The sequence below is a fragment of the Rhipicephalus sanguineus genome, chromosome 5 (assembly GCF_013339695.2).
Source record: "Rhipicephalus sanguineus isolate Rsan-2018 chromosome 5, BIME_Rsan_1.4, whole genome shotgun sequence".
Lineage (NCBI taxonomy): Eukaryota > Metazoa > Arthropoda > Arachnida > Ixodida > Ixodidae > Rhipicephalus > Rhipicephalus sanguineus.
In genome coordinates this window covers 128,252,877-128,277,764 of record NC_051180.1, presented here as the reverse complement: position 1 = coordinate 128,277,764, position 24,888 = coordinate 128,252,877, and the positions used below count along the sequence as shown (strand labels likewise).

The 24,888-nt window shown below is 46.8% G+C and overlaps 1 protein-coding gene and 1 long non-coding RNA gene across 2 annotated transcripts in view; one reads left to right on the top strand and one right to left on the bottom strand.

Moving 5' to 3' along the window:
* LOC119394234 (probable cytochrome P450 49a1) overlaps positions 1-24,888 on the top strand; it is an 82,054-nt gene that overhangs the window by 10,936 nt on the left and 46,230 nt on the right. The window lies entirely within an intron of this gene.
* On the bottom strand, positions 3,532-5,060 carry LOC125758456 (uncharacterized). The gene is made up of 3 exons (XR_007416089.1): positions 4,587-5,060; positions 3,930-4,041; positions 3,532-3,592 (listed from the first exon to the last, which is right to left on the bottom strand). It is a non-coding gene; the product is annotated as an uncharacterized LOC125758456 (long non-coding RNA).

Below are 24,888 nucleotides of genomic sequence, written 5' to 3'. Positions count from 1 at the left end.
AAGATGGTACCAAGGCCTCAGATTATAATTGAATTGTTCCTGAATAGTAGTATTTTCAGTGCATACTATTATTGACTTTGATTGCACCAAACAAACATGCATAACAATCGCTGTGACCATCTATGCTTGTTTGTTTCACAACATCAACACATTAGGCCCACAGATTGCTAGCATAAACATACGTGACGTGAACATGAATAAGCAAGTGCATCGCTTAGTGGTGGCACTCGTAATAACAAATGTTAGTGTTTTTTGTCCCAAAACCATGACATCACTATGGGAGATGCCTTAGTGGAGGACTCCGCAAACTTCAACCATCTGGGTTCTTTAACATGCTCCTAAGTCTAGGTACATGGGCCTGTAGCATTTTCTTTCGCCTCCATCGAAAAAGCGGCCACCACGTCCGGCATTTGATCCCGTAACCTGTGGGTAAGCAGTGAAGCAACGTACCCACTAGACCTCCGTGGCGGGTGGTAGCACTTGTAAACATAATGATTGACTTCCTCAGCGCCTCAGTGTTTGGATGCAAGTACAGTAAAACCTCATTAATTCGAACTCGGATATTTCGAAATCCCGCTTAATTCGAAGGGTTTCTGCGGTCCCGTATTTTCCAATGTAAATCTGAGTGGATATTTTGAAGCGGCGGTCAGCGCCAGCCCGGTTAATTCGAAAACTTTGGGTGCCTTGTGCCAATTCCCGATCCCGATTTCGCCGCAACTCCGTGGATGCGACGGCCATTAGGAGCCACAGGGCAATGCAGTGTAGCGATATTAATGTGTGACAGTTGAAGCAACCCAGCCTCGCTGGTGCTAGCGCAAAAAAAAGTAATAAAGAAAAAAAAAACGCGGTCTCGTGGTCAGCTACAACGTGCGCCTGCGGAAAATATGACGTGCTTCACTGCAACACAGCGGTGACACGCGGGCAGCATGTCGCATGCTTCTCACAACGTCAGCGCGTCATGATTTACCCATTTCTTTTTTGGAAAAGAAAAGATAATAAAGGACGACCTGACGGAATTCATGATGTATGCAAACCTCCGACTGGCGGTTGCTCCGGCAATTCGCGCACTTGCAATGCTGGCGGAGTTCTTGCCTGTAACGCCTACTTCGAAAACTCAGTTCGAAAACTTCAATGATCATGTTTTCCAGCCAGAACAGATCGCGGATTCCGTCACACTGGCCATTATCATATTCTTTATTTTACCAGAAAGAATGGGCGAATGGTCGCATCATGACGCGCTGACGCTGCGAGGAGCAGGTGAGCCCGCGTGTCACCGCTGTGCTGCAGTGAAGCACGCCGTTTTTTCCGCAGGCACGCATTTCAGCTGACCACGAGACTTCTTTTTTTTTCTTTCTTTTTTTTCTTGCGCTGACAGCAGCGAGGCCCGCCGTTTTCGCGGGTTTGCGGCAAAAATGGGACCGGGTATTGCTGGAAAACCACCCTTGGAGCCGCAAACTAGAAGGCCAAACGACCACCTCTGATTACTTTCAGTAATTCAAAGTTCCCTGCATCCCGCTTTTTGTATGTTTCGTTAATTCGAAAACCCGCTTAATTCGAAAGTTTTTCACAGTCCCAGTGACTTTGAATTAACGAGGTTTTGCTGTACATTTTGTTATTGTGCAGAGCACTACCAAAACTAAGTGTACGCATGCAATGTCAATACATGGTGCCGCAGTTTAAGGTGCAGTCCAATTTCTCAAGTGCTCACATTTCAATGTAACAACAGAGTAGTGTTTTGACCAGCGAGTGAATGGCTACACACTGATGTGAAACAGCACTGCAGAACGGCACAATGACAAGAACACTATAATGGAATGATCTTCAACAGTCTATAGATCATGCGCACAACAGGTTCACCTAACACGTACGACATTCCCAAATATGGCAGTAGTGTGCGCTTTACATATGCACCAAAATATTTTCCAAAGTTCAAGCAATAAGGAAACTTAATCCATTTAACATCACGTTCAGGCATCTGTAGGTGCTGCCTTCTTCCATAAAGATGGGTAAGAATGCTATTTGCCCTTCTTTTCTTGAACTGCTTGTGTAGCCTCATTTAGGCAAGTAAGGGCCTAAGCAATACCACTAATTGCATCATGCGAAGGTGTACAAGAAGTAATAAAACCATTAGAGGAGTACTGTACCACTTTTCAAGTAATAACTGATTGACCTCAGCACTGATGTTTATTGTCTTGCGCTTCAAGCAGCGATCTGTCGCACGCTTTAAGCGCTTTCTCCCTCGTCTCATACCGATGAGTGTTAGAAATTAACAGGGAGGGATGGCACAAGGGCAGAAGCTACGTCATCGTGTGTCATGACCTTGAATGCACGTCAAGAAACGTGCCTGCACTGCGATTCCAATGCTGCAACGCCGGCACATGGTGGCATACTGCACCAAGAAGCGCATCTGATTGAAACACCGCTCTATTCAAGTCAGCTACTGGCCAATGGAAATGCCATATCTTCTATGTTGAATAACAAGCACCCGCCACTGAACATAGTGAGTACCTGCCTCTGGACGAAAAAAGGGCGCCCGAAAAAAATGGCAACAGCGTGATTCGCTAGCAACCTCAGCGTGCCTCATACAACTACAAAATGTGGCTGATGTGTTCACAGTAGTGAATGTTTGTAGAATGCCTTGTTTCACCATGCCCGAGATGTGATTCATGACCTCTTTAAATGTAGGTTTTAAGGTCGTTTACCAATTTATACATTCTATACTACAATTTCACCTACACCACTTACATGTGCAAACAGGTACAGTCGCCATGGAGAAATTATTAGCACAAGTGACTACACACTTGAGCAACAAAATTGCAAACACCAATGGAAATGTCGGTGTTACCATGGGCCAATTTTAGCTGGCCACTCGTGCTTTAACAGGCAAGCCGTGCCTGCTGCTTTCTCCGTGTCATGCTGGCGAACAAGATGAGCAGTATTAATGCGATATTGGCAACTTGTGCTACTCTTGTTATGCCGTGAATGTGCATGGCTGTAGTTATACGTACACGCCGGTTTTGCTCCAACATCTTGTGGTGGAACTTGCGGTCTGCCACGGCCCTCGCATCAGCACACTGGCCCTGCCGCACGTACTCAGCCGTAGCCCGGCACACAGCTTCCTCCAGCTGCCTGGGCTGTCTTCGGCGGGGTTGAGGCTGTGGTCCGGGCTGCGGCTGCGATGGTCCAGGCTGCGGCTGCGAAGGTCCGGGCTGCGGCTGCGAAGGTCCGGGCTGCGGCTGCGAAGGTCCGGGCTGCGGCTGCGAAGGTCCGGGCTGCGGCTGCGAAGGTCCAGGCTGCGGCACTTGTGGCTGGAGGGGTATTGGTTGCACTGGTGTGTGTGAAACAACAAGAAGAAATATTACTCATTTACTGTTACACCACTCTGAAAACATGCCACTTTACTATTCTAAAACTTCAACCTGGAAACCTCATTTTCACGTACACATAATTACGACTACATGCTTCCCTGTCATGAAAGCATGAATATCTAGAACATAAGTTCTCACAGCACAAACACATAGGTTGCCTTACGGTCAACGTCGCTCGGCCCCCGTTGAACTGCACGGGAGGTTCCCACCTCGACCTCAGTCTCCTGCATTTGAGCATAATACGTTGATGACACATGCTGCGTATCGGGTGTAACAAGCATCGTTTAAGCAAGCTAGTTTCGAATGCATAGCCGACCATCGCACAAGCTTCATGCATAAAAATGACAACAATGAACATCTTCACAATCTCGCTAAAGGATTCATCTTTCAAGATCACGTAAGCACGTTAAAGTACCATGCTTGTGCTCTCATAACAAGTCACAGTATTCTGCATTTAAAAGTATGGACTGTGGCAATGGAACAAATTTCGGCAATCACAATGCCCACTTTTATCGCTATCTGACTGGCACGGACATGATTAGCGAGAGAAAAGGTACGCACCACGTCGGGAACGGGGTAATACTCTGGCGGGGTGGTGACGACTGCGCCGGTCCTCTCAAGGATGTCCAAGACGCGGCCGTCAACGCCGCCAACCCTGCCGCCACCCGTGGCGCTGCAAAATAAAAAGAAAACACAACCACAACGTGAAACGACAATGAAGGCGCAGATTATTACAGAGCTCACTTTCTCTCGCTTGCCGATCTCGCGAGCTCCTTGCGCGCGCCGCAGACCATTTTGGCCCAGTGGTTACGCCATAGTTGTGGCGATTTAACCGCGGGCCCCTGCTGATTCAGCAGCGTGGCGATTTCTTGCCACAGCTGCTTCTTTCGAGCAGCAGTCATACGCGGGGAGACCTCCGTACAAGATCTCCCCAGGTACGGGTGCTGCTCGAGGAACTGTATCAGCATGTCCCTCTGAACTGTTGAAACGCGCGGTCCTTTCGCAGACATTTTTTTTCCCAACCGACTTCCCACATCAGCCATCCCGCAGAGGAAATTTAAGAGGCAAAACCTTCCTCTACGCTGATCGTTCTACCTTGCAAAAATCGTTCTCATTTTCGCACTCTCATTCTTTTCCGTATTATATTTTTAACCTAACAAAAATAATAAATGCGCTACACTAAGGTTTAAAAAAAAAACGTCCTTGCGCTACACTTACCTTCGAAATCGAAGCAGCAGCAGCAGCTTTCGCGGATCGGCATGGTAGCTTGAGCAACGGAGTACTGTCGATGCACGATGCAGCGCACCGCGTTCATGAAGTGACGCTTTGCGGTGGCGATGCCCCAACAAACGGTACTCGCTGCTTCGTGAGTTCTCAATCGCATCTTGTTGACTATGTAGCGCTTCACAGTCATTCGGATTTCTTCTCCGTTGCGTCGCTACAGATAAAAAAAAAGAAACTCGTCAGACGGATGCATGCAGCCGAGAACACACACCACGGCACGACACGTTTCTACTCACCTCGGTTCAGCAGATTGCGCGGCTTCCGGAAAGATCGCAGAGTCTAATACTCTTCTTAGCCGACAGTAACCATCCCCACCTTGCAGTAATTGCGACGTATTACGGGCGACCACACACACACAGCTGTTTCTTTGACATCGGCAGCCATTTTCTTTGCGCTGAACGACACGGCTTGGCTGCACATATGGCGCAAATACGGCTACGACTCAAAATATAGAGATACTTGTGTTTCCTTTGATTTAAATACCTACCATTTTGATGTGTTTCATTTGTAAAACAATTTTAGTTTATTAAGCATACGACATTAGTTTCATTACATGCTTTCTTATTAAATAAAATAACTATACGGCCCCTGAAAGCGCGAAGAAAAGAAAAAGAAACATCCGGGCAACACAGAGAGCTCGTGATTGGACAATTCAAAAAACGTTGCGCGTTCCCGCCCAGCGCTGACGCAAGCGAAGACGTCACGCGGAAAAGCATTGGAATAAAAAATAGAATCGTTCCGCGATAGCACCCCAGATGTCTGTCTGCTGTTCCGAATACTTAGACGCGTACGCCCAGCTGAATCAAGAGACCTAACGCAGCAAACACTGAATTCGAACCGAACGCGTTTTCCCCAAGTGCACTGACATAGAAGCTTCCGAAAGGCCCATTCAGAAACTGTAACGCCTGACTTAGGCCCATAAGCAGAAAACTCATCCTGCGTCTCAGAGTGCCTGTGTTCTTCCCTATGCAACTGCGCAGATGTGTCAGCATTGTCGTTGCTCAAAGAGTAACGAAGTGGCATCGTGCTTCCATCTGCCGATTTACCTGGGGGTTCCTCAACACTATCGACCTTGCGGCTTAGGTCATCCCGCAAAGCCTTATGATCCTGTCCAGATGACCCTACCTGCGACACTGCTTCGTGTGCTTGGACAAGTGCTTCCACTCTCTCTTCCAATTCTCTCTGATATGCCTCATTTGCACTAATCGGTGAAGTGAAGCTGCCTGCATTCAACGGCAAGCTATTTGCATGGTCCTCCACCTTGCCCGAATCATCTGATGCCGCAGCGTGCAACACCCTTGGCGAACCTGCGTCAAACTCAGAGTTGGCTCCACGGCACTCGCCGTCTTGATACTCAAGAACACTTAGCGTTCTTTCAATGGAATTATTCTGAGGTACCCTTGCCTCTCCAATGCATGTGCTTTTCCTCCTAGAGGTTGTAAAGCACAGCTCATCTTTAATGGAACTCTTCTGTTCCTTGCTCCCGAAGCTGTGATCTGCTTCGTCAAGCTCAGCTAGGCTTTTCCTAGTTCCATCGCTGCCAGTCTCTATTCCATCCTTAAGCCGGACACCTGGCTCTAGCGAAAGGTTGTGGTGAGATTCCAGGTCACTCTTATTCAAAGAGTCTAACCCACCCTTGCAACTACCGTTTCGAGCGCAGACCTCAAACTCCTCCTCCTCATGGAGGCTATCCGACGGCATACCATGGCTCTCTGTATTTAGCCGCGTCTTTGAGACATCTGCAAGCTTTTTCTTGAGTAGAAATGTTCTCTGCTTCAGTTCTTCAATTTCTAGTTCATCGATCCGCGCTCTCCTTTCTTCTTCCAGTTCTGCGGCCTTCTCTGCGTGCGCTCGAGCTTCTTGCTTTTCAGACCACTGTTTTAACTCCGCGCCCTCTAACCCCATGCGCACGCCCAACGCTATGAATTCCGCCAAACTCATCGCTGTGACTCTCTAGTCGTGCAAGTAGGAAAAATGGCTTCGTCCTGTCCCGTCCTGTCGTAGCGGACGCCAATTTGTTACGCAGGTTTAGTGTTGTCAGATTGTTTTAATTGAGGCAAGGCCTCTGACCGGGAAAGGAAGGAGCCATTTTAAATGCACACAAAAAAAAAGAATTAACTTTATAGCACACACGAAAAAGAGAAGGAAAAAAAATACAAGTAACTGTAACCAATAAAGTCAAGCCCAACCTACGTTAACGCTATAGCGACCGGTGCACTAATCAAAGACGGTTCCGCGGACCATTCAAAGAAAGGATGACAGTCACCGGTTATAGCGACGCTTGAGTAGACGTGAGCGGCGGTCTCGTTGGTAGGCGCTTGCGTTGGCGGCGAGGGCCCTCGTGGAGCGGACGAGGAGTCAAGTCGTCGCAGAGATCGGAGCAGGCAACACCCTCAGGCACAGGATGCCGATGACCTCCCGGTCCACGTACGCGGCATGAAGGTTGGTGGTAGACACTCGTGCTCGTCCCGTGGCAGGCAACCGGCAGCAGGAACCCACTCCCTTAACCGGGACGGCGACGTCTGCTCCACACGAACCGGAACCAGCTGGTCGGACCGCGGGAACGCCTCGTACCCACGAATGCCCGTTTCCGAGGACGTCCGGAGACCCTTAGACGCTGTCGGGCCCTTCGTGCTCGGCTCCGTAAGCCGACGACACTGACCCTGGCACCAGCGTGTCCTCCTTCCGGTCTCTCCGAGTCCGACTGCCTCGCGTTCGAGCCCGTCGTCCTCCTCCGTCTGCCGTGCCACCATCTCATTGGTTCTCGGCCGATTTGTTTGTTTGTTTGTTTGTTTGCCCTGAGCTTCCTCGTCTGCTTACACGTGCCATTCCCCGCCGACGTCGTCCTTTTCAACGCGCCGCACGTGTCTGTTGTGTGGTGCCTCTGTCGTGTCACACCACCGCGTTTGCAGCACTCGCGACACCACAGCACAGCACCGAGTACACCGCACCGTCGTACCGGTCTTACACTCACTCATCACACAGGGACAACCTCGTAGTCGAGTGCGCCGAGGCGTCGAAGTACCCTGTATGGTCCGAAGTATCGTCAAAGAAGCTTCTCACTAAGTCCCCGTCGGCGTATTGGCGTCCATACCCACACACGGTCACCGGGTTGGTATTGTATGTGGCGTCGTCGAAGATTGTAGCGCCGGCTGTCATTCGTCTGCTGGTTCTTGATCCGTAGGCGGGCGAGCTGTCGTGCTTCTTCGGGGCGCTGTAGGTAGGTGGTCACGTCGATGTTTTCCTCGTCGGTCACGTTTGGTAACATGGCGTCGAGCGTCGTTGCCGGGCTTCGTCCGTAGACCAGCTTGTATGGCGTCATCTGCATCGTTTCCTGTACGGCCGTGTTGTACGCGAAGGTCACGTACGGAAGGATGGCGTCCCACGTCTTGTGTTTGACGTCGACGTATACATGGCCAGCATGTCGGCGATGGTCTTATTTAGGCGCTCGGTGAGGCCGTTGGTCTATGGGTGTTACGCGGTGGTCCGGCGGTGGCTTGTGTGACTGTATTCCAAGATCGCCTGAGTTAGGTCAGCCGTAAAAGCCGTACCTCTGTCGGTGATGAGAACTTCTGGGGCGCCGTGTCGAAGGACGATGCTCTCAACGAAGAACTTGGCTACCTCAGCGGCACTGCCTTTGGGTAGGGCTTTTGTTTCGGCGTAGCCGGTGAGGTAGTCGGTAGCCACGACCATCCATTTATTTCCGCAAGTCGACGTTGGGAACGGCCCCAGGAGGTCCATCCCGATCTGCTGGAAAGGTCGCCGAGGAGGCTCGATCGGCTGAAGGAAGCCTGCTGGTCTTGTGGGCGGTGTGTTCCGTCGCTGACAGTGTCGGCACATCCTTACGTAGCGAGTAACGTCGGCGGCAAGGCGCGGCTAATAGTACTTTTCCTGCATTTCGCGCAAGACGAAAACTCTAGAATAAGCTAGAGTGTTTGCGTCTTGCGCGAAATCTTAACAAAACGATCTACAATAATCGCAAAACTTCTCGAACAATGAGGCGAAGTTTCCGCTGAGCGTTGCTGACAGTCTTTGTGGGCGAAAACCGAATACAGCAAAAGTGATAATAAGAAATGCACGTGGCTATATATATATATATATATATATATATATATATATATATAAAGGAAAAGTGCTAACATAGGACCTGGAAGTAAAAGTGCAAAAAAGTCAGGCACGTAGGAAAAATCGTACAGACGTTTAGGCCGCGGGACCGGCCTTCGTCGGAGTGATGGAAACATGCGACGGTAACGTAATATAAAATGAGCAATGACGTATCATAGCGCTGTTAATGGCTGACAAGTGGTTGTTCTTGTCCTGTCACGCGCACTGTTTCCCCACGTGCTTTTAACAAGCGCATAAGCAAGAAAGTCAAACATGCCATTTAATATCAACACGTGCACGTTAGTAAGAAAATCAAACTTGCGACTTAACATTAGACGTGCCAAGCAGGTATGCAAACTCCTTGTCTGTTAAGGAAATCGATGCCATGGCTAACGCATGCGTCTCCTATTCTTTGGTTTTCTCACTGATGCGCACAGGTTGATGGCATGTTGATGGCATGTTTGATTTTCTTGCTTATGCGCATGTCGTCCATGCTCAGCATTGTTTTGCTGTGTTTTTTTTTTTTCGAAATATGTCTCAGCTGCGAGACAGCGATCGTCCTGTGCACTCTGTTTTTTTACGTCTTCGTATTTTAGGGCAACATCAATCATGCCAGTATTCCAGATAGCCCAACGTTCCATTCTGCTACATGTAACGTACTCAGAACCGCAAGAAATGTATTTTTTCTTGTTAATCTTCACGTTGTGTTCTGCGCAAGGCGTTCGCAACTTGGACAGTTCGCCACCGTGCTCCTCGCACCGTGCTCCTCGCGAGTGTTTCCCCAGAATACAATGTCGTCCATATCAACGGCTACTACACAGAGGCTTGCTACTACTCCGTGCATTATCGGCTGAAGAACTTCCAGAGCGGTGCTACGCCGAATGGCATGTGCAAAAACCTATATCTACCATACAGGGCGCTCACATTATATATTCGTGAGCTCGGCTCGTGTAACTTTTCTTGCCAGAACTCCGACGACGCTGCCACGGTGGAAAAGTACCTCGCTCCAGGTAGACACGGGGCTGTCTTCTAAGGTGCGCATGTGGCAGTGCTAGCTCAGGATAGCCCTATTCAAATCTGACGGGTTTAAGCATGTTCGCATATTTTCCTTTTTAACCACCAACTCCACGCGGCTTGACCAAGACGTTGACTAATACTGACCTGTGCGATGACCCCTCACATTCCATTCTTTGGAGCTCTGCTTCCGCACGGTCTTGAAGGGCAACAGCGACTTCTCTTGCTGGTTTAACAGTACCTTGAACACCACGCTTTCGGTGCTTGTGGTACGCAGCACCCCTGAGTTTTCCTGAACCTTAAAACGTCTTCAAATATTTGAGGCATGTTGCAGCCAGCCGCCTCTACTGAACTTACGCGGACTACCAGGCCCGGCAATTCAGCAACGCAGCCACTCCGTGCCACCAGGAACTCCGGCTTGACGATGAAAAATAATCTTTCGGTGCACTGTCCTTGATGGCTAATGGGCAGCTCGATCAATTTTGATGCAATTCTTTTGTGAACGAAAGATGGGCACAGAGTAGCCGAGCATGACTGTGCAGACTAGGAAATTATGTGACTGAACACCCCCTCGGGCATTATACAGCAACTTGTGCCGGTGTCAATCTTGCACCTTACGTGCGTGCTTGCGATAATGACTTCCGCAGAACAGCGATCAGCCCGACCTAAGTGTTCGAAGAAGCAGTTCTTCGTCGTGTGTTATCCGGGGTTGTACGCTTCGTCATTCGTTGCGCCGTAGTGACAGCGGCATTTGGCATCACCGTGCGAAATAGTTGCGGGCTCTGCCTTTGTTGCATTGATTAGTCGAAGCGGGACAGTTTACAGTCTCGTGTTTATCGAAACCACATTTAAAGTAGGTGTTGGCTTTTGCTTTGACCGTATCTATTCGGCCAGAACATGCGTTATATATTTTATTGAAACTTTCCTTGCCTCATGCGCTTGTACACATTTCCGCAGCTTTCTTGTGAAACAGTTTTACCACTGATTCCAACAAGTATTCTGCTGCGCAGCCTTCGGTCTTTTATAGTTCAAGTTCGCACTGCTGTGCAAGCATCCGTAGCTTCTCTAACAAATGGTAGAATGACCCTCTTGCTGATTACTGGAGCCAAAGCGAGATTAGTTGTATGCGAGGTCAGTTGTTGGGTTGAAGTGCAGCTCATGGTTTTGGGTGAGAATGTAGATGTTGTGCTTGTTGTGATATCATTCTCGAGCATGAAAGTGAAGAATAATTGCCTTGCTTCTTCACTGACTGCCATCAGGAACATTGCAGCTTTGACCTCCTTTGCTAACTCTTACAGCTTCGTTGACGCTGCATATAGGTTTAACTCAATCTTCCAGACGGTGCAGTAGTGAAGGACATCTCCCGTTGTCTTCTTCGGTCATGGGATTAGTTATGACGCCATGCTTGCCAAATTTTGGCTGCGGTTTCTGCCTGGGCTTTTTCAGACTACAGAGATGCACTGTCGATACGAAGGGCTGTGCTGAACTACCACCCACATCTGCCATCACTTAACACAGAGCATGTGGGCACAAGGAAAAACATCTGTACTGTGAAGACAACGAGGTGTAATGTCCGCAATTATTGCTTACCAAACGTTTCTCAACGGACTTCTTTTGCTGGGGTACAACCAGAAGTTAAATAGGAAGGAAGTTTAGAAAAGACAGGAAGGGGAACTGGAAGTGAACGTAAATCCATAAGTGCGAAACCGGAGGGTACTTGGTCGAATGAAAGTGGCACAACGGAAGTTAGGTACGGCGTACAGTCCATATAAGGTTAGCCAGGCTAGACCAACGGCACTGTATGGCCTTTATGGCAAGACACCAGCAAGATCAAGCTTGGGTAGCCACGGTCACGAAAAAACAGAGATACTCAGAAAGCTTCGCTTTGGAACCTACGTTTGGTAGAGCGACCAGGCTGCTAGGCGTCTCCATCCATTGTGACTACAAATCGGTTCCCACTGGCGCCAGATCCGTAAAAATTGAAGCACATTGTGCAACACATGGACCAAGACACAAGAATGGCCTGCATCAGAATGCGTCGGGTTTTTATTATACTCATTATTAATTTCTTCTAAATCATATTGAAGGGAGAGTTGATACCAGTTTGATTGAAGACGTCGAAGTTGCGTTCCTGCTGCTCTCTTCTATTTTACAAAAACCCCTAGCGTTCACACAACAAGCATCCTTCTGCTCATTTGAGTTCCACACCTTATCATGACAATCAATATGCAAGTATAGGCAATTCGCTGACGTATCCGACTAAACATAGAGTGACAACATTAAACACAAATGTTCTATGACCGTTATTTAAGAATATGCAGTTGTCTCGTATTTCTATCATTCTAATCACCTTGGTTTCACGTTGGAGCAATTTTCTTCTCTGTCAGTTTTCTTTAGTGCAGTGTTTCCCCCGGTTGGGAGGTCATCACGATGTCGTATAATTATTTTCGTCTTAACGTGAGGTTAGCTCATTGTCTTCCGCGTGCGCTCAATGAAAAACTGGCGAAAACAAATGAATGGTATATTTTTAGAACTCGAATGTAACTGTTTCCATAATAGACGTGTACTGATGGCCTTACGAGAGTATATTGTTAATCACTAAATTGGCCTGCAGTTACTTGTTTTCAAACGTTCTCTCTTGGCCCCCGCAAACAATAGGTGATTGTTGTCTGTTGTGCACAATATACGGCCTTTGTACAAACCCATAGGATCAAACAGTGAAGAGATATAACTGCCTCAAGAAATTACGTCGACCATTCTCGCGTGACCTACGGCCTAAGGGGACACCCCACCTTAAGCTGAGTATTATAAGTCATCCGCAGGTCGTTTGAGCGGCTAGTGTAAGCCTGATACAGCTTTAATTAATTGAGGCACAGGCATTTTGCCGTGCACCATTTCGAACTGCTTTTTTCTTTCCGAAAGAATGCCTAAATATTCGAGCCGCATCGGGATCAAAAAGCGATCTGCCTCAATTGCGGATGTTGGTTAAGATCTAACTGTAGCCGTAGCAATAAAACTTTGTGATGAAGGAAGGAAAGTACACGTCTCCATTGCTCTCCCAGTCTATTGTTCTCTATTTCGACGCCGAGAGGTCAAAACGGTAATATCAGGTTGCTTCGTGGGTTTATGTAGGTAGATGGCTCTTCGTCTGCGTGATGAGTTAGGCTATGTTAAAGAGCAAGATTTATTTATCAGTATGTATGTATGTATGTATGTATGTATGTATGTATGTATGTATGTATGTATGTATGTATGTATGTATGTATGTATGTATGTATGTATGTATGTATGTATGTATGTATGTATGTATGTATGTGAGAGGAGGAGGTTGACTAGCAAGAGTATTCGCCTGCCGCAATGCGAAAACTCATACTAAATTAATCTATGTATGTATGTATGTATGTATGTATGTATGTATGTATGTATGTATGTATGTATGTATGTATGTATGTATGTATGTATGTATGTATGTATGTATGTATGTATGTGTATGTATGTGAGAGGAGGAGGTTGACTAGCAAGAGTATTCGCCTGCCGCAATGCGAAAACTCATACTAAATTAATCTGACCAATACTTGACCAAAATGAACATTTTAGAAACAACGATATGCCCGTAGCTTAATATACTTGTTATGCGAGCCACATGTTTGATGTTATTAGCCTGCCAGGCATAAAGGTATATCCATGTGGCACAATGGTCGCAAAAAGACAAACGTCCAATTTATTAGCACTCGGTGTCAATCGACAAGTTACAAGAATCACTTGAGACAGCGCAATCGTGCATCAACCACCTCTACAAATAGAATTTGGGCACCTTCTTTCGGTTTGCATTAAAATTACTGTTACCTTTACTTTAAAAACACTGTATCTAGTTGAACTGGCATAGCGACGCTGACCGATAGGACAGTCCGCCGCTTTCATCTTCCAGGGATTATGAGTAGTGGTAGCGATAACCCTTACAAAAATGGATTTAGACAGTCTATAGAGTGTCTGTAGTCTTCTTGTAGACGAGTTCGCCTTTATGTAGATTTAGTATTTTGCCTAAAGAAAATCATTTGACAATCTATAGACAAAAGTTTATAAATCCGTGTCATTATTTGTCTAATTGCGTTCTATAGATTGTCTATAAACAAAAGTTTTAAAAAGCGTATGGTTCTTTTTTTTCTATTGTTAGTCTATATACAATCTATAGACAAAAGTTAAGTTGATGAAGTTTGTGTTTTGTCTAATCCCAGTGTATAGATTGTCTATATACAAAAGTTGATAAATTGGTGTTATTTCCTACTGTCAAATCCCAGTCTATAGACTGTCTAAAGACACAAGCTAAAGTGGAGTTATTTAATTTTTTGCTGAAAATAAGGTTTTTCATTGAAATTTTATCAGACGTGTGTACTTTATGCAATTTTGCTACCTTTTTGTTTATATAACATCTAAGCATGCACTCCTTATTGCCGCATTGGGCCCTAACTGTAAAGTATGTTAAAAAAGAACTAAGGGGGCTCATTAATTAATTGAACCACAATGTGAAACTGAGCAGGAATGCGTTTTTGTATATCTCATTAACACATTCTGGCGCACATGGCACATATATATTTCCCCTCGTAACTCGCATGCTCACATTAGAACTAAAGATGTTTCCAGTAAGTATGTCGCACTCGATCTATGGCTCACCGACTGGATGTACTGCAAGGACTGTGTGGTTCTTTCCGCCTTCGTTGCTACAATGCAAAGGGCAATGTATTTCGTGGAACACTGGAAATCGCAGCTTTGAAGCGGGACGATGGGCAAACAGTGAACAGAGTACAGCAACTCTTTTTCAAGACACAAATAGCAGGGCCCACTGCAGTGCTTTCATTTTTGTTACTATTCAATATACAGTATTTCGACATTCTTTTCATATACGAAGCACTGTGCCTAGAAACCAATTTTGTTAAAAATATTTTGCGAATTAGCTGTGGCCCTTTCGCTAGCTCATTATATTTGTTCATTTTCACGACATTTTCAGAAGGTAATATGTTAATTAAGATGTTCTTCAACAAATATGCATTTTTCTGTTTTCATTACGATGACGTGCAATGTAATATTAAATCGTGTTTCAGTAAGCGATTTCAAATTGATAATGTGTGTATGCACTTGATTACATCTCCCGCTTAGAATATATTAATTTAAATTAACAGGGAACATCAATAAGAAAGAACTTGCAACTGAATCGCCCTAAGGTCGAGGCATCGATTGTGACACTGGCTCGGTGCAAATTTCAAAGAGATATCACTCGGCACTGCGGACACTTGCTGTCAAAGGCTCAAGTTTTCCACATGCTTGTGAGCATACACACAGACACGGCCGTGAGGGCAACAGCTGTTACAGATAGTTGTAAAAACGGACCGTTCGTTACATATCCTGTACACGAATGGTCCACGAACGGTATGTTTAAACAGCAAGCACTGGAAATACAATTGAAGAATCGCTCAGAAGCGGCCTCCCCACTAAGAAGTTGCTTTTTCGTTCAGGCACTGCCGTGAAGGCCAAACCCCATATACGCGAAAATGCACGCGACAGCGACGAGCTACGCGACATAGATCGCCTTCGGGCAAGCGGTCGCTTGGATGGGCAAACCCCATTCACGCGACGCCCTCGGCGAGCGATCTCCACTGTTGCTGGCATGAGGGCGTTTACTCGTACCAAAAGTGGCCCATTCTCAGCGGTATGCAATGTAAAATACGATGTTTTGTTGCATAATGGCACATAAAATGTTTATCATTGTCTTGCAGCATTTTTCTCGATCCCATCACTGCTGCTACGTGCTGCCAAGCCGCGTCGCAGACGGCGCGGGTCCCAGCGTTCGCGTTCAACAACGTCAACATTGCGCTCGTCGCCGTTGGTCATGTTGATGAACGTTGTTGTTGATGTGCGTCGATAAGAAAGTGGCGGCAATCAGCAATACGTCACTGATGCATCTTATTCCGGTGTTTTGCTATTGGCTGCTTGAGCACAGCACTTCCGGGTGACGAGCGACGGACATGCGACGGATTCCAAATCTGAAAAACCGAGCGATCGCGCGAAATCGACCACGCAACACGTCGCGCGAACGGCTCGTTTCGTCGCTCATAGCATCGCTCGTCGCTGTCGCGTGAATTTTTGCGCATATGGGGTTTCGCCGTTTCGCCTTGAATCGTGAAGGCGTGCGAGTGAACACGATAAGGAAGGGGAGAAAAGCGAGAACCGGTGCGGCAAACGAACGGAAGAGGGCGCGCAGCTGCAACTCAGTTTCAAATCGCTCGCTGAGCGAGAGCCAATCAGTTCAAACCATGGAGGAAGGAAAAACTAAGGAGAGGCCCTATCGTATCCCAATGCATTGCGAAAAGTGTGGCGGAAGTGACGTCAGATTTATGGGGCAAACAAACCGGTATGGGGCAAACAAAACAGCAGACGCCCCGCGGCGTGCTCTCCGCGGTGGTTCGCTTCTGCTCGGATTTGTAGTCCCGGCGTAAACTTAGCGCGTATTGTGCGGTTCGCACGCAGTAAAATGTTGCAAGCAGACGTTTACCAGGCTGTTCGTGCGTGGCAGGCCCGAGCGCTGCGTGCTGAAATTCTTCGCGGAGCGCTTTTGTGCAACAGTACAGAAAGTACCGGTACGTGCCGTAATCAAAAACATTCAGCCTTTGCCTCATCGTATTCGAACTCACCTCGCAGTGACTTACGCGTTCTGCTGGGCGTTAGGCCTTTCTTTTCCTTTCTCGTAGCCCGATTTCCAGATCTATTGCCCGATTAGCAGTTATTTGCTCGTGTATATGGAGTGAGCGCAGTAGCTATTCGGCGCAACGCCAACCTATAGTTGACGTAACGTCACGTCGAAAAGAAGACACCGCTGTATCGTATACGCGATCGTGCACGTAAGGTTTGTAATTCCAGTGCGCACGCAACGAGCGCACACCGCACTCCGTACAGTCACCGCACAGCCCGATAACAACAACAAAAGTTTATTGCCATTTCGCTTGCACGGCACAGCCTCTAAAACGTACGATGCCTTCAGCGCCAGACGCCAAAAACAAAATTTCACGTGTGTTCCGAGTTGACACAACGAGTAAGAAGCAACAGAGCGCACATCCGAGAGCTCCGCATGCAAATACCATGCCTTAGTGATCAGTACTGAAGCGAACGTATACGTACACATGAAAAGTGACAACCGGTACTGCCCGCAGTGCACGCGATTTGCACAGGGTATACGCAACAGCTGGGCATTGCGTAGCTTTCCTAACGAACACACAGAAAGAGCAGCACGCGTGAATCGACCACACCGCTTGCACGGCGAAAAACAAACTAAAAAAAAAGACTGCAAAGTTTCGCGATGCGCGCATGCGCTTGCGAACGTCGCGGCGGAAGTCGCGAAATGTTTCGCTGCGCCTTCGCTAGGAGGCGATGCGGGTGTTTGCGATGTGGAGGCTTCACGAATGTGACGTCAGGGCCTCTCCTTAGTATTCCTTCCTCCATGTGTTTTCCTCTAGATGGACATAGTTGTCCATTTTTAGAGCTGTTTGAAAGTTCGTGTGTGCATTTAGCGGCGATGGCTGCACTATCCCGGCGTTTTTCGACGTAGTTTGATGGCCTCGCGAATGCGCCTACCGTATGGGCTCGTTTTCGTAGTGACACCTGCCGAACAAAATGCGTCGAGACTCCTTTCACTACATGACATTTATGTAGTGTTTTTGTCCGAAGCAGCTGAAAGCAACATCGTGGCTTTGTGGTAAGACACCTGCTTGCCACGCGAACGGCCCGGGTTCGATCCTCATTGGGACCGAAGATTTTATCGTTTATTTTATTTGCTACTTTCTCGATTTTTCGCTCACGGATGATTTTTCGCTCACAACCAACGGTGCCGACGCCGACAGCGGAATTTCTGCGACACGAGCTCTCTAACGCTACCGCGTTAAAATCTTTGATATAGACCAATTACGTCCATTCTTTGCAAAAACGAGCGCGGCACCGTAGACGGCGACGCAGCTACAAACACATAGCCTCTGAGCAGCATGGCGTATGCATGACCGCGCCGTGTGTGTACATGTGTCTCTCTATCTGCACACCCGTCTACTTTTATAAAGTTGATTTGCACGTTAGTTAACTATAACCATGCTTATAACAATAATTGATGGGGTTTAACATCCAAAAACCACGATTATGAGCGACGCCTTAGTGGAGGGCTCCAGAAATTTTGACCAACCGGGGTTCTTTATACGTGCACCTAAATCTAAGAACACGGGCCTCAAGCACTTCGCGAGCCCTCAAGCAAAGCGACCGTCGCGGCCGGGATTCGATCTCCGCGACCTGTGGGTCAGCAGTCGAGCGCCTTAACAACTATATATTTAGACCACCGTGGCGGGTAACTATGCTTATTGAACGATAACGTATGTTGCATTTTCACCATAGAAAGGGTACGGGGCGACCAGTAATGTTTAAAAGCAGACTCAATTTTACAGTGACAAGGCATGTGCACGTCATTTCATGCAAGGATGCCGCATTGCATACAGTCAAGGAAGAAGGGCAAAACAACACAAGGCCCGCATAACACAACCATAGCATCGCGCAATGCAACGCGTATTCTTCAGGCTGTTTTTAGCTCTAATCGACGCACACGGCAGCTGCTCCGCGCAAGTGTGTAACGAACACCACAGAAGGCAGAGACACTAGTACAAGGCATACTTTCGTATCAAACACTTCCTCTTGCACACCATCTCTATTATGGCAGCTCGCCGCTCGGGCAATCTTACCTACACAAAGTCGTCATGCACAGTCACGCGATTTGGCAACGTTCTTGAACTCACCGAAGAGCGATATTCGCTGTGGCGACAGTCTCGTCAAAAGGCGCGCGCTTGTGATCTTGTTCAAAGCTTCGCACTCGTTGGGGCTACGACAACACATGGCCGTCAACGATTCCATGTCAAACAACGATGCGTCCGTCCCGACACGCGGTGTAAGTACGTGTCCATTCCACGACTTCCAGCGACGATACCGGCACGTAATATTAATCAACGTGGTAAAAATACATGCACGCAACAAACTTATTTCGGCATTACACACTGCGCTGCAAGAACTTCTTTTACAACAACCCTCAAATGCGTCAACTGCCTGAACGGCTTAAACGTCAGTGCGCCTGCGCGCCCCCTGGTTTGAACCATGGAGGAAGGAACACTAAGGAGAGGCCCTGACGTCACATTCGTGAAGCCTCCACATCGCAAACACCTGCATCGCCTCCTAGCGAAGGACCAGCGAAACATTTCGCGATTTCCGTTGCGACGTTTGCAAGCGCATGCGCGCATCGCGAAACTTTGCAGCCTTTTTCTGTTTGTTTCTTTTTCGCCGTGCAAGCGGCGTAGTCCATTCGCGCGTGCTGCTCCTCCTGTGTGTTCGTTAGGAAAGCTGTGCAATGCCCAGCTGTTGCGTATACCCTGTGCAAATCGCGTGCACTGCGGACAGTACCGGGTGTCACTTTTCATGTGTACGTATACGTTCGCTTCATTACTGATCACTAAGGCATGGTATTTGCGTGCGGAGCTCTCGGATGTGCGTTCTTGCTTCTTACTCGTTGTGTCAACTCGGAACACACGCGAACTTTTGTTTTTGGCGGCTGACGCGCCGTACATAACATGCGTTGAAGGCATCGTACGTTTTAGAGGCTGAGTCGTTCAAACGAAAGGGCACTAAACTTTTGTTGTTGTTATCGGACTACGTGATGTATGTATTCTGCGGTGTGCGCTCGCTGCGTGCTTGTGTTGTGTGCGCACTGGAATTACAAACTTTACGTGCACGATCGCGTATACAATACAGAGGTGTCTTCTTTTCGACGTGAAGTTACGTCAACTATAGGTTGGCGTTGCGCCGAATAGCTACTGCGCTCACTCCATGTACACGAGCAAAGAACCGCTAATCGGGCAATAGATCTGGAAATCGGGCTACGAGAAACGAAACGAAAGGCCTAACGCCCAGCAGAACGCGTAAGTCACTGCTAGGTGAGTTCGAATACGATGAGGCAGGGGCTGAATGTTTTTGATTACGGCACGTACCGGTATTCTGTACTGTTGCACAAAAACGCTCCGCGAAGAATTTCAGCACGCAGCGCTCGGGCCTGCCACGCACGAACAGCCTGGTAAACGTCTGCTTGCAACATTTTACTGCGTGCGAACCGCACAATACACGCTAAGTTTACGCCGGGACTACAAATCCGAGCAGAAGCGAACCACCACGGAGAGCACACCGCGGGGCGTCTGCTGTTTTGTTTGCCCCATACCGGTTTGTTTGCCCCATAAATCTGACGTCACATCCGCCACACTTTTCGCAATGTATTGGGATACGATAGGGCCTCTCCTTAGTTTTCCTTCCTCCATGTGTGTGTGTAACAATACACATTAATAAGTATGCACTTAGTGGTTGAAGTGCGCACTAGGGGCCGTATTTCGCTATCGCGTTCAACTCTTAAAGGCGAAGCTTAAGGGTCCCCCAATTTTTAGTCTGTCTGTCGTGGATCGTAGCTCTTGGGTGTGTACAGACACAACCAAATCAATCGATTAGCCAAGGGGAAGCATAGCGGACTTTAATTGTTGGCTTTAACTGTAGTGTAGTAATAATGGCCTAAATTGAAATGGAATAAAGTGAACGGAAAATCGCCCTTTGCGTTGAGAGTTTGTCACGTGGCACGCGATCTTTCCATGAGGCGGCAGCTGACCGATAAAACGTCGCATGCGAACTTGAGGCATAAGTCAGCCGGGGCAAGGACTTCGCGGTGAATGAAAGAAAAAAAGGGGATTTTTGGTGGGCCTCGTTTCTTTTTTATACACAACCAAAACGATCGAAAAGATCCCCTTCTTTCGTAGATTCAGCAGGGCGTCGCCCCGGTAGACTTAAAGCATCAAGTTTACATGCGATGGTTTATTGGTCAGCTGTTATTTGGTGCTAAGACCCCGCCGCGGTGGCCTAGTGGTTATGGCGCTCGACTGCTGATCCGAAGGTCGCGGGATCAATCTCGGCCGCGGCGGCTGCATTTTCGATGGAGGCGAAAATGTTTGAGGCCCGTGTACTTAGATTTAGGTGCACGTTAAAAAATCCCAGGTGGTCCAAATTTCCGGAGCCCTCCAGTACGGCGTCTCTCATAATCATATCGTGGTTTTGGGACGTTAAACCCCAGATATTATTATTATTACGTGGTGCTAAGATCAAGTGCCACGTGATGCCCTCTGTCAAAAATGAATGTTCCAAACTCGCCACCTGGGCTACGTGCGGTGCTGGCTGAGACTCCTAAGGATAACAAGTACATAAGTACCCAACGAAGTAAACGGGGAAGCGCCAGACGTGTAACTAGAAGGTTGTGGATTCACATCCCACCGAAGGAAAGGGTGAGTTTTCGTCCACTGTAATCAATTTCAACGTACGCCATTATTACTACACTACAAGTAAAGGGACACTAAAGAGAAACAATGAATCGGTTTAAATCGATAAATTGGGTTCTGAGAACTCTAATGTCGTTAATTTCGCCACCATAGGTTTATTAATAGAGGAGAAAACCAAGGTCAAAGTTTCATTTTTAAATTTCGCGCCGAAATCTTCCCGCGTGACGTCACTGATTTCAAAGTGTATTTATCTTATTCTGGCGCCATTTGCTCAATAAAATTACCCCAAACTTGGTATGTCAAGTCTCTGGCCCCCTCAGAGGACAATGCACTTCATTTTTACTGATTAGGAACTACGTAGTCCCTAGTAGGCGCCGTCAAAACATTTAACGTCACGGCGAATGGTGTGGAAACTTCAAGGTGGCGTCGTCACCCACATTTTGTTTTTGCGTATTTTCGTGTTTACTAAGCATCTTTTCGCAGCAAGCGTGGTGGTTTTGGTATCGTGAAAGAGTAATTTACTAATATGAGAAAAATCGTTTTGCTCTACACTGCCCATTTAAAGACGACAATTAATGTCCGCTATGCTTCCCCTGGCTTAATTGTCTGTTCGATTAATTTGGTTGTGTCTAACAAAGAAACGAGGCCCTCGAAAAAATTCCCATTCGCTCGTTCATTAGGTTTGTACACGAGGCTTACTGTAAGGCAACTCATTTGTCTGAAACACGTTTTGAACTGGTAGTAACAGTAAGTACACACATACAACTACAAACTTAATTCATTCGAAGTAGCACACTACGTATATGTAAATTATCGTTGGTGGATGTGAGCTTCAGTTCAATTAAAATTTTTAAGCGAGTTCATGATCTCCTTGTTGCTGTATCTGTGTGAGAAAAATTGGGGCAAATATTGGTCCTGCCACTCCATATTTTCCTTGTTTGATGAACCATACATCGTCTGTCTAGTAAAAGTTCTATTAACGGAGAAGTAGCTTCGTTACATTGTATGCAAAAATGTGTCTGCATTTGTTTTTCGCGCATGCTTTGTCGTAAGCTTTTACATTTTTGTATCTTTTCCTGAATAAAGCTCTGTTGTAAGTCAGCGCTTGTGCTTGTCATTCTTTTCTGTGTGCTTTGCCTCGTTTTCTTTTCCAGAATTTATTGGGATAAATTTATACATCACTAATCTACAGGAACTGCCTCTAGGCAATCTGTAGACCACAGTATATTTGTGAGGTAATAAGTCCGTAGACACTCTATATACTGGGTCATAGGAATAGCCTATGGATAATCTACAGACATTTGTCTGTGGATATTTTATAGACAAAAGTAAACCAAAGTAGATTTATATGAGCCTATAGACTTTTGTTTATAGACATTCTGCGGACATCGGTTTAAACGCATGAATTTTTATTAATCTATAGACCTTCTATAGCCAATCTATAGACTTAGACTTTCTTGTAGACTGGTCTATAAAAACGAGTGCGGCCACTATTCCATAGACTGTCTATAGACCAGTCTAAAGAACTCAGCTATAGAACGTCAATTGATTTTATAGACAGATGTCTACAAACTTTATATAGACTATCTAAACATATTTTTGTAAGGGAAGTTTGCTTGATGCAGTGAACCCCCTGATAAGACATTTACCGGGAAATGTAGCGCGTAGAAGGTGTGCAGGTTTCTTTCTTTCTTTCTTTCTTCCTTTCTTTCTTTCTTTCTTTCTTTCTTTCTTTCTTTCTTTCTTTCTTTCTTTCTTTCTTTCTTTCTTTCTTTATTTCTTTCTTTCTTTCTTTCTTTCTTTCGTTCTTCTTTCTTTCTTTTCTTCTTTCTTTCTTTCTTTCTTTCTTTCTTTCTTTCTTTCCTTCTTTCTTTCTTTCTTTCTTTCTTTCCTTCTTTCTTTCTTTCTTTTCTTTCTTTCTTTCTTTCTCTTTCTTTCTTTCTTTCTTTCTTTCTTTTTTTCTTTGCTATTGCTTAAAACCGTAGCTGATGTGATCTCTTTTCAATGTGACGGTTCTTGTTATTAGTTCATCAGTTGCCCCATGTTCATTTCGGTCACCGCCCCCCCCCTCCCTTATATGGACTGCCGCCCATAGGTCGGCAAAAAATGTGGAGCTCACTCAGACTCACTCATGGAATATATTTTGCCCTTAGGACTCACTCGAACTCAGACTCACAAAATTTGTCTCAACCGAAATTACTTGCACTCAAACTCACCAAAATATTAATTACTCGGACTCACTCAGACTCGGACTCAAGGCTCTATCTGAGTCTGAGTGAGTGTGAGTGAGTCGACTCATGAGTGAGTTTGCCGACCTATCCTGCCGCCACAGTGAATTTAATATAGTTCCCTTAATTTTGCAACCTGACGCATTTATCATAATACAGAAAATAGCTGAAGGATCAAAGAAGAATCCTCTGGACTAAAGTAAAACTCGCTTAATTGTTCCCATCTAGGACTAGATTCAAGTTCTTCACGCATGCACCACACTGCTTATGTGGAATAGATGGCTTTCGAATAAACGCCCCGTATATCACGTAAGTGATATGCGCGTAAAGTGATAATATCATGTGTTTTACGAGCCAAAGTCACGATATGATTATGAGGCACGCCGTAGTGGAGGGCTCCGGAAATTTCGACCATCTGGTGTTCTCTAACGTGCACTGACATCGCATAGTACACGGGCGTCTACCATTTCGCCTCCAGCGAAACGCGACCACCGCGGCCGGGATCGAACCTTCGACTAAGTGATATGCCCGTGTGTTGGAAATCATGTTAAATTTTAAAGAGGAGCAGCGCCTACAAAAGACGACGGAATGAATCAGTGACTGTTCTGGAAGTGTTTGTACTAAATTTTCCACCAGTGGCGGATCTTAAATTTTTTTATTCAACTATCGAGTGACCGCCCATCTATTCGCAGAAGACAGTGTAAAAAGCGACAGCTGAGCAAGGTGGCTGCGGCTATGAAACAGCAGCAAGATAAGAGAGCAGCGCTCTGGGACAACATTGTATTGTCTTGTGGAAGAACGCGTCCTCTCACTTATTCGGTGACACACCAACGTCATTTCGCCTATCAGGCTATCACTAAGTAACTGTGGCTGTACGTTACGCAGACTACTTTAGAACTTGTACATAATAAACCATATTTTAATGCGACCATATATACTAACTAAAAGAAAACAAAGACATCGAAGGCCGAAATGATTCATGCCACGTGTTTATGTAAATCCCATCATACGTGTACCAACGGGTGATTTTACACATCGGAACTTGCGTCTTGGGATGGATGTTAGAAGACGATCGTGTAATTTCGTCTTACTGCATCGCACACTTACGCACCAGTTTCTAGCACTGTGTAATGGGAACTGTCCCGTGTAATTTTTTAGATGTGAAGCATCTTATGGCGGAGTTCAATCCGGTGGTGCTGGTGGTGCGCGGCGTGACCACCCTTACTGCGCATGCGCAAACCCTCTCCACTTCCCCTCTCCACTCCCCTCTCAACTTCCCTCTCCCCTCCCCCTCTCCCTCTCCACTTCCCTCTCCCCTTCCCCCTCTCCCCTCCCCCTCTCCACATCACCTCTCCCCTTCCCTTTCCCCATTTCCTTTCCCCTTATCTCTCCTTTCCCCCTCTCCACTTCTCCTCTCCCCTTTCCCCCTCACCACTCCACCTCTAGAACGCGGGCTCTACATGCCGAAACTGCTTCGCATCGCCTCATGGTCCCCTTTAGCGGGAGATGGTG